The sequence below is a fragment of the Talpa occidentalis genome, unplaced genomic scaffold (assembly GCF_014898055.3).
Source record: "Talpa occidentalis isolate TD23 unplaced genomic scaffold, MPIMG_talOcc4v2.1 talOcc4.2, whole genome shotgun sequence".
Taxonomy (NCBI): Eukaryota; Metazoa; Chordata; class Mammalia; order Eulipotyphla; family Talpidae; genus Talpa; species Talpa occidentalis.
In genome coordinates, this window is record NW_023602073.1 from 40973271 (window position 1) to 40985904 (window position 12634).

The following is a 12634-nucleotide window of genomic DNA, read 5'->3' on the forward strand; positions in this document are numbered from 1 at the left end:
GTAGCAGGCGGCAGGAGAGGTCTGCGTGCCATGTGGGACCCTCGCTAGGCGGCCGGGATCGAACCGGCTCTATAGAGGCTGAGGGCAGATTTGCAACTGCTGTGCCACCTGGGAGGCCCCGATGGAACCTCCATCTAAACACATGGGTTGAGCTATCATGAAGCACAGAACCTAAACAGACGGCCTGCTGGGAGGCACGGGACAGCTCTGTGCTCTGGCTGTTCTGGCCACAGTCCAGGCACCAGCCCTGAGGGCTGTTGACCCAACAGGCAGATTGACTGAATTACACTGCTGAGGGGAACTGTGGGCAAGACATGTGGGGTCTGCTGCACCATAGATGGGTTTTCTCCCTGGCCTGGGCTCGACTCAGGACTCAGCTGTGACAGTGCTGAGACTTTACCCCTAGGCCAACATGGAGGTCCAACCAACCCAAATGGACAGATACCATGTATGTTACCTCGACTGTGTGGTGGGGATGATCCCGAAGTCACCATTTATTTGGTTCCTTCCCTGGGAATCCCCAGGCAACAATGGGAATAGAGGTGGCAGGCAGGTGAGGGCATCATGGCCTGAGAGGACTGGGCAGTAGTGGTTTGGCTAAATGGTTCCCACTGAGGAGTTGGTCATCTGCAAGGCCACAGTGAGGAGGAGGCCAGCCCTGTGAAGGGAATGGACATCAAAGGAGTGGACAACTTGGGTGAAGTGAGAACAACTTATTAGCATTTGTGCAGTGAACAAGAAACCTTGGAGGAGATACATGAAAATAACTAGAAATGAATTAGGAGACCAAGATTTGGAACTACAAGAGAAGGGCCAGGTGTCTGTGGGTAGAGGCCTTGTATAACTTAAAGGAGGGCATGTAGCTAGAGAGCCTGGAGAGGAGAAGTTGGGGGTGCAGCAGTGCTGAATGGTCAGCTGCCCCTGATGTGGACAGGCAGGACAGGGGTTGCGGCAGCCTCTGCCGCTGAACACCAGTGAACTTACTGGAAAGAGGGAGGCTTTCACTCAGACACATCAGAGTGAGTAAGACCCCCTTCCCCTGTGCGCTGGACTGGACAGTCAATGACGGGTAAGATCGGGGGCAGACTAAAGAAGGCACTGGCCAGCCTCATGTCTGTGACTCCTGACGACCTAAGACAGGCTCAGTCCCCGAGGGGCTTCATCATGATAAACTTTGGCATTCAGATCAAACAAGGTCTACATGCCTATAAGCCTAATTTAGGCAACAAGCCCGCAGTAATTAACCCCTCCTTTGATGGAAACAAGGCTGCTAAGAACGTCACCTGCAAACAAGCCTGATGGAACTACCTACAAAGCAGTTTTACCATTAATCAGATAGCCATTGTTTCAGAATAAGTAGCAACCTAGCAACCTGTCTATAATCATACTACTTTTTCACTTACTTTGCTTTTTCTTTATATGTGTGCAATCAGTTTCAGGAAATGCATGATAAAGAAAATAGTGTGTGGCAATAGTAGTTTTATAATAATCATAATACTTCTCACATGAGACAGCGCCATAAAAATCAAAATGCTTATGTAGAGAATATATTGCTTGTGATCACTAAAAGTAGAAGGTGCCAGTAGGTAAATATCAATGTTTTTGATCATTGTGGTTTTGGGATACGAATCAAGAAAAGCTAGCTTAAAGAATGCTGTTCTGTATAAGCAAAAATGATTGTGTAGATTCAGTACCTGGAGATCGTTTACTGTGCCATGTCATGGATCAGCGATCACATGCACATGAATAATGAAGTAGATGTCTTATGCCTTACAAAGTATTTTATGCTGAGAAAGAATTAAATTGTATGAAATCATCTATTGTTAAAAAAGGTATAAAAGTGTATGATGATTTTGAGCAAATTACATTCAGATCTTCACTCTTGAAGTGTGTCTGTTTGTCATTTGTGTGTCTGTCTGTCATTTATGCGCCGATTCCTTGAGCATCCTCACAGTTTCTCAATCCTGAGACAGTCCTGCAAGTCTACCGCTGCGCTGGTCCGCGGCAAGGGGTGAAGAGCTGGGTCCCTGGAGGGGTGGTGTCAGGTGAGCACCCTCGGCTTGTGCTATGGATCCCTGCAGGGCCTGCTTCCCCAGGCAGAGCTGCTGTTGCCTTAGCTCCCTCACTTTAACCTGCAGGAAGCTGGCCAGGGCTTGTCAGGGCTGCATCCTCCCGCAGGCCTGGTGTGCAGGCCTGGTGTGAGCTCAGGATCGCCTGCACAGGCTGCATTCTCCGGGGCACAGCCTTGCTCTCCCAGCGAGGGTAGGTGAGCTCAGAGCCATCCTCATGGGGTGCAGCATCCTGGTCATTGTCTGGTTCCTCCGGCAGCACTCTTCTTGCCTCAAAATCCTCAAAGAAGTGTGTGGGACCCCAAGTCAGAGGCCTTAATCAGAGACATCCTGCAGGGGAGGAGGGAGTAGAAGGACCAGAGGGTGGGAGGGAGGAGCACAGGGGACTGAGGTGATGGTGCACGGGTGTCTTGCTGGTGTCTTGCTGAAGGAAACTCTAGGGGACTATATCTGATGGGTTGGGGGGAAGCAAATAGTGTGTATAAGTGAAAAGTGAAGTAAAAAATAAAAAAAGAAGACTGAAAAAAAAAATACAATCAAGCCTGCAGGATCTTCCTCCTGTCTTGGATTCTCCAGCAGTGGGGGGTGTGAACTGCCCACACTGGGCAGCTCCTGAAACATTCTGGCCTATACCTGTATCCCGCAGTGGGGCTGCTGTGAACACACCACTGCCAGCATGCCCTGCTGGGGCCTGGCTAGGGCCTAGCTAGGGCCTGGCTCCCCACAAACAGGTGGTATGAACTTGTGCCCAACAGGTTGTCCTGCAGGTTGCAGATCCTGGCCTGGCTCCCCAGCAGGGTCTGGTGAGTGACCCCTGAATGCAGGGGGGCTAAGGCCAGTACCCCCACTGCCTCTCTGAGTCCTCAGTCGCACCCATGGGTGGGTACAGCCTGGTCTTGCTGCCCCCAAAGTACAGCCATAGGCTGCTAGAGGCAGAGGGACGAGGTGTCCTCACGGTCAGGGGCTGGGCTCGGGTCTGCAGCCTCACCGGGGCCCAGGCCAGCTTTCATCAGCAGCGCCCCACCTGCTACACAAAGCCCAAGGGGATCAGAGAGTTGGCAGTGTGTTAATGAGTCCCTCCCGGTGCCGGCACCCCACGACATCCCTTGCCTATGTTCTCGTTGACCTCTGGGGGATCCTCATGATCTTCTGGTGGGATCCTGCCAGGAGCCTCTGATACAGATAAGAAAATCTTGGCTCAGAGAGAGGGAGCAGCTCGTCCCAGAGCCACTGCTGATCAGATAACCGAGTCAGCATTTGAAACAAAGTCCGCTGCATTCCCAAGCCAGTGGCCTGACGTCCATTATCGCCAAACCCCAGAAACACTGCGGAAGACAACCCTTAGGTCCCCTGCCCTCAGATAAGGGATCTGGGTGCAGAGGGGTGTTATGATTCCCCCAGGGCCATAAAGCAGGGAAGAGCGGCAGGCCGCTCTGAACGCTAGTCCTGCCGTCATCTTGATGCCACAGGGGGACTACCCTTGCCGTGCCAGCCTTGGGGAGGGTGCCCTCACTTTGAGCCTCGATATGTATCTCTGCTGGGACAAACGTGTCCTTCACATCCTGTGGGCTGCTGGGTTCTGGGTCCCAGAAGTAGCATCATCTCAGGGCTGTCACCGCGAAAAGGGGTGTGACTGGGCAAGGTACCAGGGAGGTGCTGGTTTTCCCTTCCCCTCCACAGCCACAGGATAAAGGGTTCAGGGGAACTTGAGGAGCCTGTCCCTCCCTGGGTGGCACTTGGGGCAGATCACCCAACTTGATAAAACAACTCGGTCCCCATGAAGTCTGAGGGAGAGGGTGTGAAAGGGGCCGGGGGCCGGCGTCGGGACAGCGTGGGGGCAGAGTGTCTCAGGGACAGTAGCTTCTAGAACGGTGGTTCTCAATTGTTCACCAGGGAGCATTTGCAAAGTCTGAGGTCCACAGCTTAGCGGCTGAGTGCTACTCAACCTACTGGCCAGGCTGGGTAGGGGCCAGGGAAGCTGCCCAACATCCTACAGGGCACAGAACAGCTCCCACAATTGAGCATCATCTGGCCCCCAATGTCATCGGTGTCAAAGTTGAAAAACCCTTTTCTAAAGCAACCTCCACGCGTCCTTTGCCTCCTCCAGCCTGGGTGGCTCCTACAGCTGGGCTGGGCTGCCGCTTGCCAGAGGTGCTCTGCCAGGTGGTATGTGTGGGGAGTGGGAAGGGGTCCAGCTGTACCCCAAATTCTTTAATAAATTAGATCACATTACTGTCCTGCTCGGAACCCTCCTGGGTCTCCTAGTGCTCCTCTGACAAAATCTAAACCCCTTTCCGTGGCTGCAGGCCCTGGCCCGGCTGACCTTCCAGCCCACTGGCTGCCTCCCCCAGCGCACACCTCTAGGCCCATTGTCCTTAAGCACAGCCTGGCACTGGCAGGAATGTTCCTCCTTGCTCTCCTCAGGGCGGGCTTCTCTCTTCTCCTGTGTCTCCTCAGTGGGGCCTCTCCCGACCCCCCTGTGAGAGGCGGCCAAGCTCCCACCCCGCCCTTGTCCCGATCACGCTGGCCGGCCTCACCATCTGCTCGATGGACGCTCCACACGGGCAGGCTCTTCGCTGGTTTCATTCCCTGCGTACCAACCGTTCCGGCACGTTTTCATCACTGCTAGTATCCGCCTGAATCCTTACGTGAATTTTCTTATTTTACAGCTTTCCTGTCTGCCTCCCCAACTACAGAATGAGCACCGTGAGGGCAGGAGCTATCTGGCTGGTTGTCTAGTTCCCCAGCACCTTGAACAACAGTCAGCAAGGGGCAGGTGCTAGACAAAAGGAGTTCCTCAGGAGTTGGGGTTCCCCATCCCAGCCACTATCCTTCCTGCCTCGGGCTGGGAGTGCCAGTTTTGCCATCGCCAAGGGAGAGAAACACTACCCCCAGAATAGGGGGACACATTGCACCAGCAGTTAAGAACATGATCTGAGTTTGCCTCCATGAACACTGGCTGTGTGAAAGCAGCAAGTTGCTTAACTGCGCAGAGTCTGTCTTCTCCTCCATGGAAAGGGGATAAGAATAGAACAGACTTGATAGCAATGCTGGGCATCTGGCATGCAGTAAGAGGTGAATAAATGCTGGCCAATATATTTGATAGAAGCGATGCTCACAGCCCATCTGCCTGCCCCAGAGAAAATGACAAAGCCTTGGCACAGAGGCTGACAAGCACTCCTGTCCCCAGTGGCAGTCAAGACTCTGCTCTGCCCTTCCTGGTGACCGCCAGATGTGCAGTAGCTGGAAACTCACATTCTCGTGCAGGAAATGGAGATACTCGTGGCCCAGAGATCCCTGAGGCTGGCTCTGGAGCTTGCTTAGGTCGAGGGTGGACAGTGAGATCCAGGGACATTCCCAGCAGGCAGAAGGCGGCACTCAGGTATTGGGAGGGGGCAGATGAAGCAGGCGAAAGGTCCAGCTAGAGCAAGACCATGAGGGGTGACGGAGCAGCAAGGGAGCCGCAAGCCCTAATGGGACGCCTGTTACTGGCAGGCCAGCGGCAGGAACTGAGCAGAAGAGCGCGAGCCAAGGACATGGCTCCTGCTTGCAGGGCATGTGGGCAGGGTAGTCAGAGGCACTGCCATGGGGGTGGGGGGTACAGCTAGTACATGTTATAGTAGCTCAGTGAAGGCACAGAGCTCTGCGGAGGCCACCACATGGCACTACCCAGGGGTTGTCACTCTGTCTACCTGAATGGCACCAGTGGAGTTGGGCAGTGCCCAGCCTGTGCAGCACCATGACCAAAATATCAGGATGAGCTCCCCAGAGGAAACAGTCTGATACAATATGACTCCAGAGAGAACAGGATCCCCAGAGAATGCCCCCAAGCCCCAGGCAGGGCTAGCACCTACTGTAGCATCTGGGTACCCTCTGGATCCCTCCTAATCTGGTCTCTGAGAGCTTTAATGCATGGAGTCCACTGGTCTCCCCTAGAACTGCAACCATGTCTGAAAGGAGAGAAGTGGGGACAGATGGAGGGTATGATGCCACATAAGTTACCTGGCCTGTTCTGAGCCTTAGTTTCCTACCTGACGAAACGGGGATAATGTCCACCTGCACTATGAGGATTCACACCACACACATAGCAAATCAGAGCTCCCAGGGCTCAATAGAATCATAGTTATTATTACTGCTGCTCTCTCTGGATAAGGTGGCTCTGGCTAGCAGTGTGCTAAAGGGTTTGTAAATCAGAATATCACATCTCTACCAACAAGTACAGGCTTTGGCATCAGTGTTGGTTGAGCCAGGGTGCAATCATTATATAGGTGATCTTGTGCCAACCTCTCCACATTTCCAACTTCTTCAGTGTCCTATGGGGTTAGTGTGCAAGCTCAACAACATCATGCATACAAAACAGCACAGTGAGCAGCCAAAAGGAGTGCTTAGTGAGCACTTAATATCACCATTTTTAATAGGCGCAAAGCTAGAGAATGCTAGGCTGTTCCATTCGTACCTCAGCAAGTGTTTATGGAGCATATATAAGGTATCAGGCAAAATCCCATGTGCTGCTACACAGTAGGACATGGTCTCTGACTTCAAAGTTTAATTTCCAGTGGGATGTTCTAATTTTGAAAGTTTCGTCAGGGGAAGACGAGGAGGGAAAGATGAGGATGACAGAATAAGTTTAAAGGGGGCTTTATTGCGTTCCTGGACAAACTTCACGGACCCAAGGTGGGGGCCGGTGAAGCCGCGCCTATTGTCAGGGGAAGGCAGGTGTTTATAGGATGGGGAGAGGGAAGCCGGGCTTGCAGGTAACGAGGAACAGTTGTTTTCTGATGGTATCAGCAGGTCCTCATTCTCGGCCCTAAGTGGGCTTCCTACCAGATGCCTTTTCATCCTAGTAACTCTGGTTCCCGCCAGACCTTTCAAATTTGACGGGTGCTTACGAGTCATCTGTTTAGTACAGAGGTTCTCCATGTGGCTGGGCAGCAGAATCTGCCAGAAAGTAGTTTACAAAGGCAGGAGCTCAGAGCCCCGGTCCTTCCTCCCTCCTCCCCCCTCGCTGGCAAATTCGGATTGAGTGAGTTTAGAATGGAGCCTGAAAGGTCCATGCAAGAAGCCAGAATGCAAAAGCCCACCAGGAAGCCCACCTTGGGCAGGAACGCAGGAGCCTGCCTAGAAAATTCAGACAATGAACCCCTCCCCGCCCTAGAATCGTTTCCCACCCTTGCAAACCCAGGCTCCCACCTGCTCTCTCCTCACCCTGTAAAGCCTGCCTTCCCCTGGCAACGTGTGCGACTCCACACAGGGGTCCCCACCTTGGGTCTGTGAATTTCTCCTGGGGCGCAATAAATTTTTCCTTCCTTTGAGAAAGCTTGGCCTGGCTCTTTCCTTTACCACACCGAACCTTTCATCTTGGTGCCTGAAACCCGGGAAGGCTGTGTCCCCTGGTGCCAGGGCCTCCTTCCCGTCCCTGGGACTCTCCTCTCCATTGCAGACCCTCACATCCACCACCGGCCTTGACCCTTGGGGTAAGTCACCTGCCTGACCCGCCTTCCTGGGAGGCCCTCACCTCTGGGTATTCAGCTCCTCACCTAACCCCCTCCCTCAGTCGGCTGTTCCGTAAACCATGGTGGGTCCACGTCAGCCGACTCCAGTTACACCTAGACCCTGGCTTTGGGGACGCCCGTCCAGACTAGGTGCCCGAATCCTAGGCAACAAAGGAGTAGTGGAGATGACCCTCTCGTTTGTTTGTCCCGTACCGAAGGCCAGGACGGAATCATGGGATGCCACGATTGTGGGCCTGTGCCCCTCGACGGCCAGATCAGGTTCGTGGGATGCTGACTCTGTGCCCCCGTTAGTTGGTGTAACGAACATATAAAACTTACAAGTAAAATTGACAATGTTAAGGTGCCTGCGAGCGCTGTGAGAGAAAGTAGCTGAGGCCACATACGGAGTGGTAAAGACTGATAAAGTAGACGGTGCCTGAGCCTAAACCTGGTAAGAAGGTATAAAAGGAGCAGCTCCCTGAAGCAGACTCAGAGCAGTCCTAACAACTGGCTCGGAGCAACAGACTCACTGGAGGCTACTCTTCCAGAGTCCAGCTCGCTGCCTCCCTTTGGACTCAGACTCGCTCTCCAGCTGAAACCTCTCCTCGCTCCTGCTGCTAGCTCGCTCCCAGGTTTGGCACACCAGGAAACTTGCACTTTCAGGCTCTGCTCCCCGTGACCCCGGTGGCCTGCTCCCTGACAGCAGCCCAAGGGGTCTATCAGCTCAACACCCTGCACGACCATCCGCACTGCGTGCCCTCGAGCCTAGAGACTTCCACAGCCTAAGGACTTCCACCTTGGTGGAAGGCCCGGCTAACACACTTCGCGGCGACTGTCTTCAGTCTAATGTACTTTGGGAACTTGGGGTTGGCTTGCCTGTATGAACATAAGTGTGTGTGACTAATATAGGAAAAAAATTCTCTTTGAGAGCCAACTTCTGACTGAAGCTTATCTATCACGCTCGCGACAATGTATTGTTTACTAATTGTATTAAAGTTCCTTTCCAGGGCCTCCCTGGTAGCACAGGTGGTTGAGCGCAGTGCTGTGAAGCTGTCTGCAGCCTCTGCAGTGCCAGTTCGATCCCCACCAGCCTCGGAACAACCCACATGGCAAGCAGACCTCTCCAGTCTCGCCTACTACTCCCTTCAGCAGTGTATTTCGTCATTCTGCCTGTTCTGTTCCCCGCTCTGTCTCTGGTGAATCCTCTCACCCTCCTGTGCATATGGACTGTACCCTGGTTCTTGCATAAATAAAAATATATATATATATAAAAATAAAAGTTCCTTTCCATTAAAATCTCATACGTTTTGTATTGACGCAGCCGATGGCAGAACCTATTTAGAGCAGGCAGGTTTGTGGGGTCTGGGGTGCCCTTCTCCCTGCATACCAGATATTTTAGAATGTGGATTTGAGGATAATCTTACGCACACAAAGTCCACCCAAATGGAACTGGCCCAGAGCAAGGCCCAGAAGCCTGCCCCAAGTCCAAAGCACCTTTCAGTGGGAACCCACAGGAAAGGATCAGAAACAACCAGACAAGTCTGGGAGGAAAAGAGCAAAATCAAGACAAGAACCACCACTGTCACCTCCCCACGGGTCTGTCACCCACATCTGTGTCACCCAGTCCACGACCAAAAGGCAAGAGCAATTTGTCCACATGTCTGTCACTTCCACGTGTCTCCTCCAGGTTTCCTTTTAGCTCCATCTTGCTTCCTTCCTTCCTCCATCCCTTCTGCAGCTTCTTCCTCTCCCAGCTCAGCTCCAACCTCTCTTGGGTGGGGCAAGAAACCAGAAACCCCCTTTCCTGGGGACCACCCCATTGCCAGGACACAGTGCTTGGGAATGCAGAAGACTCCATTTGTACTTCCAGGTCAGCACAGCAGATATTTTAGACTGTGGATTGAGGATGATCTTAATGATTGCTGAATAGTTTTCCTTGTGTATATGTATCACATCTTCTCCATCCAGTCATCTATTTTTGGGCATTTGGGTTGTTTTCATATCTTACCTATTATAAATAGTGCTACAATAAACATAGGGGTGCCGTTTTCCTTTTGAATTAGTGTTTTTGTGTCCTTTGGGTAGATTCTTAGGAATGGAATTGCTGGATCATTAGGTAGATCCATTTTTAGTAATTTGAGGGTCTTCCACACAGCTCTGAATAATGTTTGGACAAGTTTGCATTCCCACCAGCAATATAGGAGAGTTCCTTTTTCTCCACATCCTCACCAGCATTTGTTGTTTCTGTTTTTTTCATTTTTCATGTGGGCTTTCTCACTGGAGTGAAGTGTACCCCATCTTCTTGATTCAAGATCCCCTGATTTAAAACACAATGAGAAACCACTTCACACCTGTGAGAAGGGCCCATATCAAAAGGACCAGACATAACAAGAGCTGGCAGGACATGGAGACAAGGGAACAGTCCTGCACTATTTTGGGGAATGTAGACTGGTTCAGCCCTGCTGGAAAATGGTGACCAGGTTTCTTAGAAAATTAACTGAGCACCTGCCATAGGACCCAGCAGGCCCATTCCAACGTATCTATCCTGCCTCAACAGCCCATGAGAAGTTCTCAGCTATGAAGGAAGACTCAAAGTCTAAATGAATTAGCAGCAGGGGGAGGCTGGGGAGAGACCTCTAGGGCGGCTCTGCCTCTCACTTTCCCAACCCAAGCTCTTATTAAAGATATGAACAAAGGGATAAGGAAATAGTTTGCAATTGTGTTTATGCTTATACAAATGAATAAGTTACTGCAGGAACAAGTTTTTCTAGTTAGTAGGGATCATGCCACAAGTCAGCATGTCCTCAGGGAACAGGAGTTCATTTGGGGAAGAAGTTCTGTTTGCAGAACTTCTAACCTCCTGGAACCTCCTGTGCAGAGTAAGCAGGTGCTCTCAGAGACTCCGGCTCCCTTTAGGGCGGCAGGCGCCAGCACACCTTCAGAGGACGTTACACTACTTCACAGGAAAACTGCACCCCCCTGATCACTGCAGCACTATTTACAGTAGCTAAGCTGTGGAAGGGGTGGTACATAGGTAATAGAATACTAATCATCAAGAAACATGAACTAATGCCATCTGGGGCAACATGGATGGAGCTAATGGAAATAAGCCCAAGGGAGAAAGACAAATATGTCACTTAGGTATGGATATAGAAAAATTAAACAAAGGGCTAGATTAAGCCAAACTTAAAAGCTATCCCTTCAGTCTCCTAGGTGGTGCCTGACTACTGGCTGGGGCTGCAGACCAGCCCAGACTTCCTGGCCTGGCAGCGCTGGATGGTGGACTGACCCTCTCTAGTTTGACATCAAACTTATTTGACGACAAAGCCTGACTCCAGCTGACTGAATCCCCCATTGTGTGTTGTTTCACCTGCACCACCACTGGGTCCCCAGCCTCTGCTGTTTGCTGGGTCTAAGATGGATCTTGTACTTGATGCTGCATGTAATTTATTTCTTTGTTTGTTTTTAAGATTCATTTTTTATTTATTTATGCATACAAGAACTGGGGTATAGGCCAGAGGGGCAGAGGGTGAGAGGATTCACCAGACACAGAGGAGGGAGCAGAAGTGGCCAATCTACTGAAATCCACTGCTGAGGGGATGGGTGGGTGAGACAGGAGAGGTCTGCTGCCCTCTGTGGGTTGCTTCCTGGCCGGGGATCAAACTCAGATCTAAGAAGTGTTAGCACTCAGACTTAAACCTTATGCCACGAGGGAGCACCTGTTTTTAATATTTTTTTTACATCTCTGATACTATTGATAATAGTGTGAGGTCTCCTGCTTCTCTGCTTTCACAACAAACACACTCCTTCCAGCACGTGGCTCAGGTCGGGTTTACACGTGTCTTTGTCACCTTTACTCAGTGTCCATCTCTCATGACAGAGCAAGCTCCAAGTCTCCGGGGTCCTCTCTCTGCTCCCCATTGTGTCTGCAGGGGAGGCAGCTTGGGGAGGCAGGAGCCAGCCAGGGAGAGGGATGCTGGGAAGTGAAGAGGAGGCAAAGGCAGAGAACACTTGGGAGATGCTCCCTGGTTCACTGAGAAAAGTATTTCTCAAAGTGTGGTTGTGGAATCCTTGAAGTCACCCAGAGCCTGTCACAGGATCCACGAGGTCAAAACTATTTTCAAAATGTCACTAAGACACCATTGGCTTTTTCACTATTTTGCCATCTGCTGAGGTAAAACTTACTAAAAATGGAGCTTGTATTACTAACTGCAGTTTTTCTTCACAGCTACTTACCTCAGAAACACATCTCCAAGCCAGTTTCATTTCAAAGTGTCTTGGTTGAAATATTAAAAATTATCTTGGGCCCCAGCCCCGCCAGCGCAGGAACCACCTCGTGTCTGCGCCCCCCGCGGGCAGCATGATGTGCGGCTCCCACCGCCCCGCAGCCCCGCGCCGAGACCCAGGCCATCGCCGACCAGGGGAAGGCCCAGCTGGAAGAGAAGGAGAACCAGACGTTCCCCAGGTTCAAGGCTGTGGAGTTCAAGAGCCAGCTGGTCGCCGGGAGGAACTTCTTCATCAAGGTTCAAGTGGGCGAGGAAGACTTCATGCGCCTTCGAGTCTTTCGGAGCCTCCCCCACGAAAACAAGCCCCGTCCCTGTCCAGCTCTCAGACCAGCAGGACCCGGCAGGACCAGGACGAGCTCTCCTACTTCTAGCCCCGGCTGACGCCGCTCCCCAGCCGCCTTTCCATGCCCTGCCAGCTGCGCAGACCTGCTGGGGGAAGGCCTTCCTGCTCACAGTTCCTTTTGGGCTTCCTTCCCCATCAGCGATCCCCAGAATACAATAGTTTCTTAACTCTCTAAAAAAAAAGTCATCTTCATTATTCTGTCATCCTCAAATCCACATTTTACAGCACCTGATGCGATGACACGCTAGTGCATACACAACACTCCTGCTGCGTTCCCAGCTGTTATGTGCCAAGAAAAATATTTGCATGAGATGAATTGGACTATTTTTCTTTTTTGTAGGCAATACCATCTTCACATGAAGGAATGAATGACAAAATCTGTGGCTATTTGATTTGGTTAATTAGCAGACATTGTCCTGAAAATGAGTGCTGGGCATGGGGCCC

The 12634-nt window shown here is 51.6% G+C and overlaps 1 pseudogene; it reads left to right on the forward strand.

Moving 5' to 3' along the window:
- The first annotated feature begins 11934 nt into the window (after positions 1-11934).
- Positions 11935-12218, forward strand: LOC119251245 (cystatin-B-like; annotated as a pseudogene).
- Positions 12219-12634: the final 416 nt, after the last annotated feature.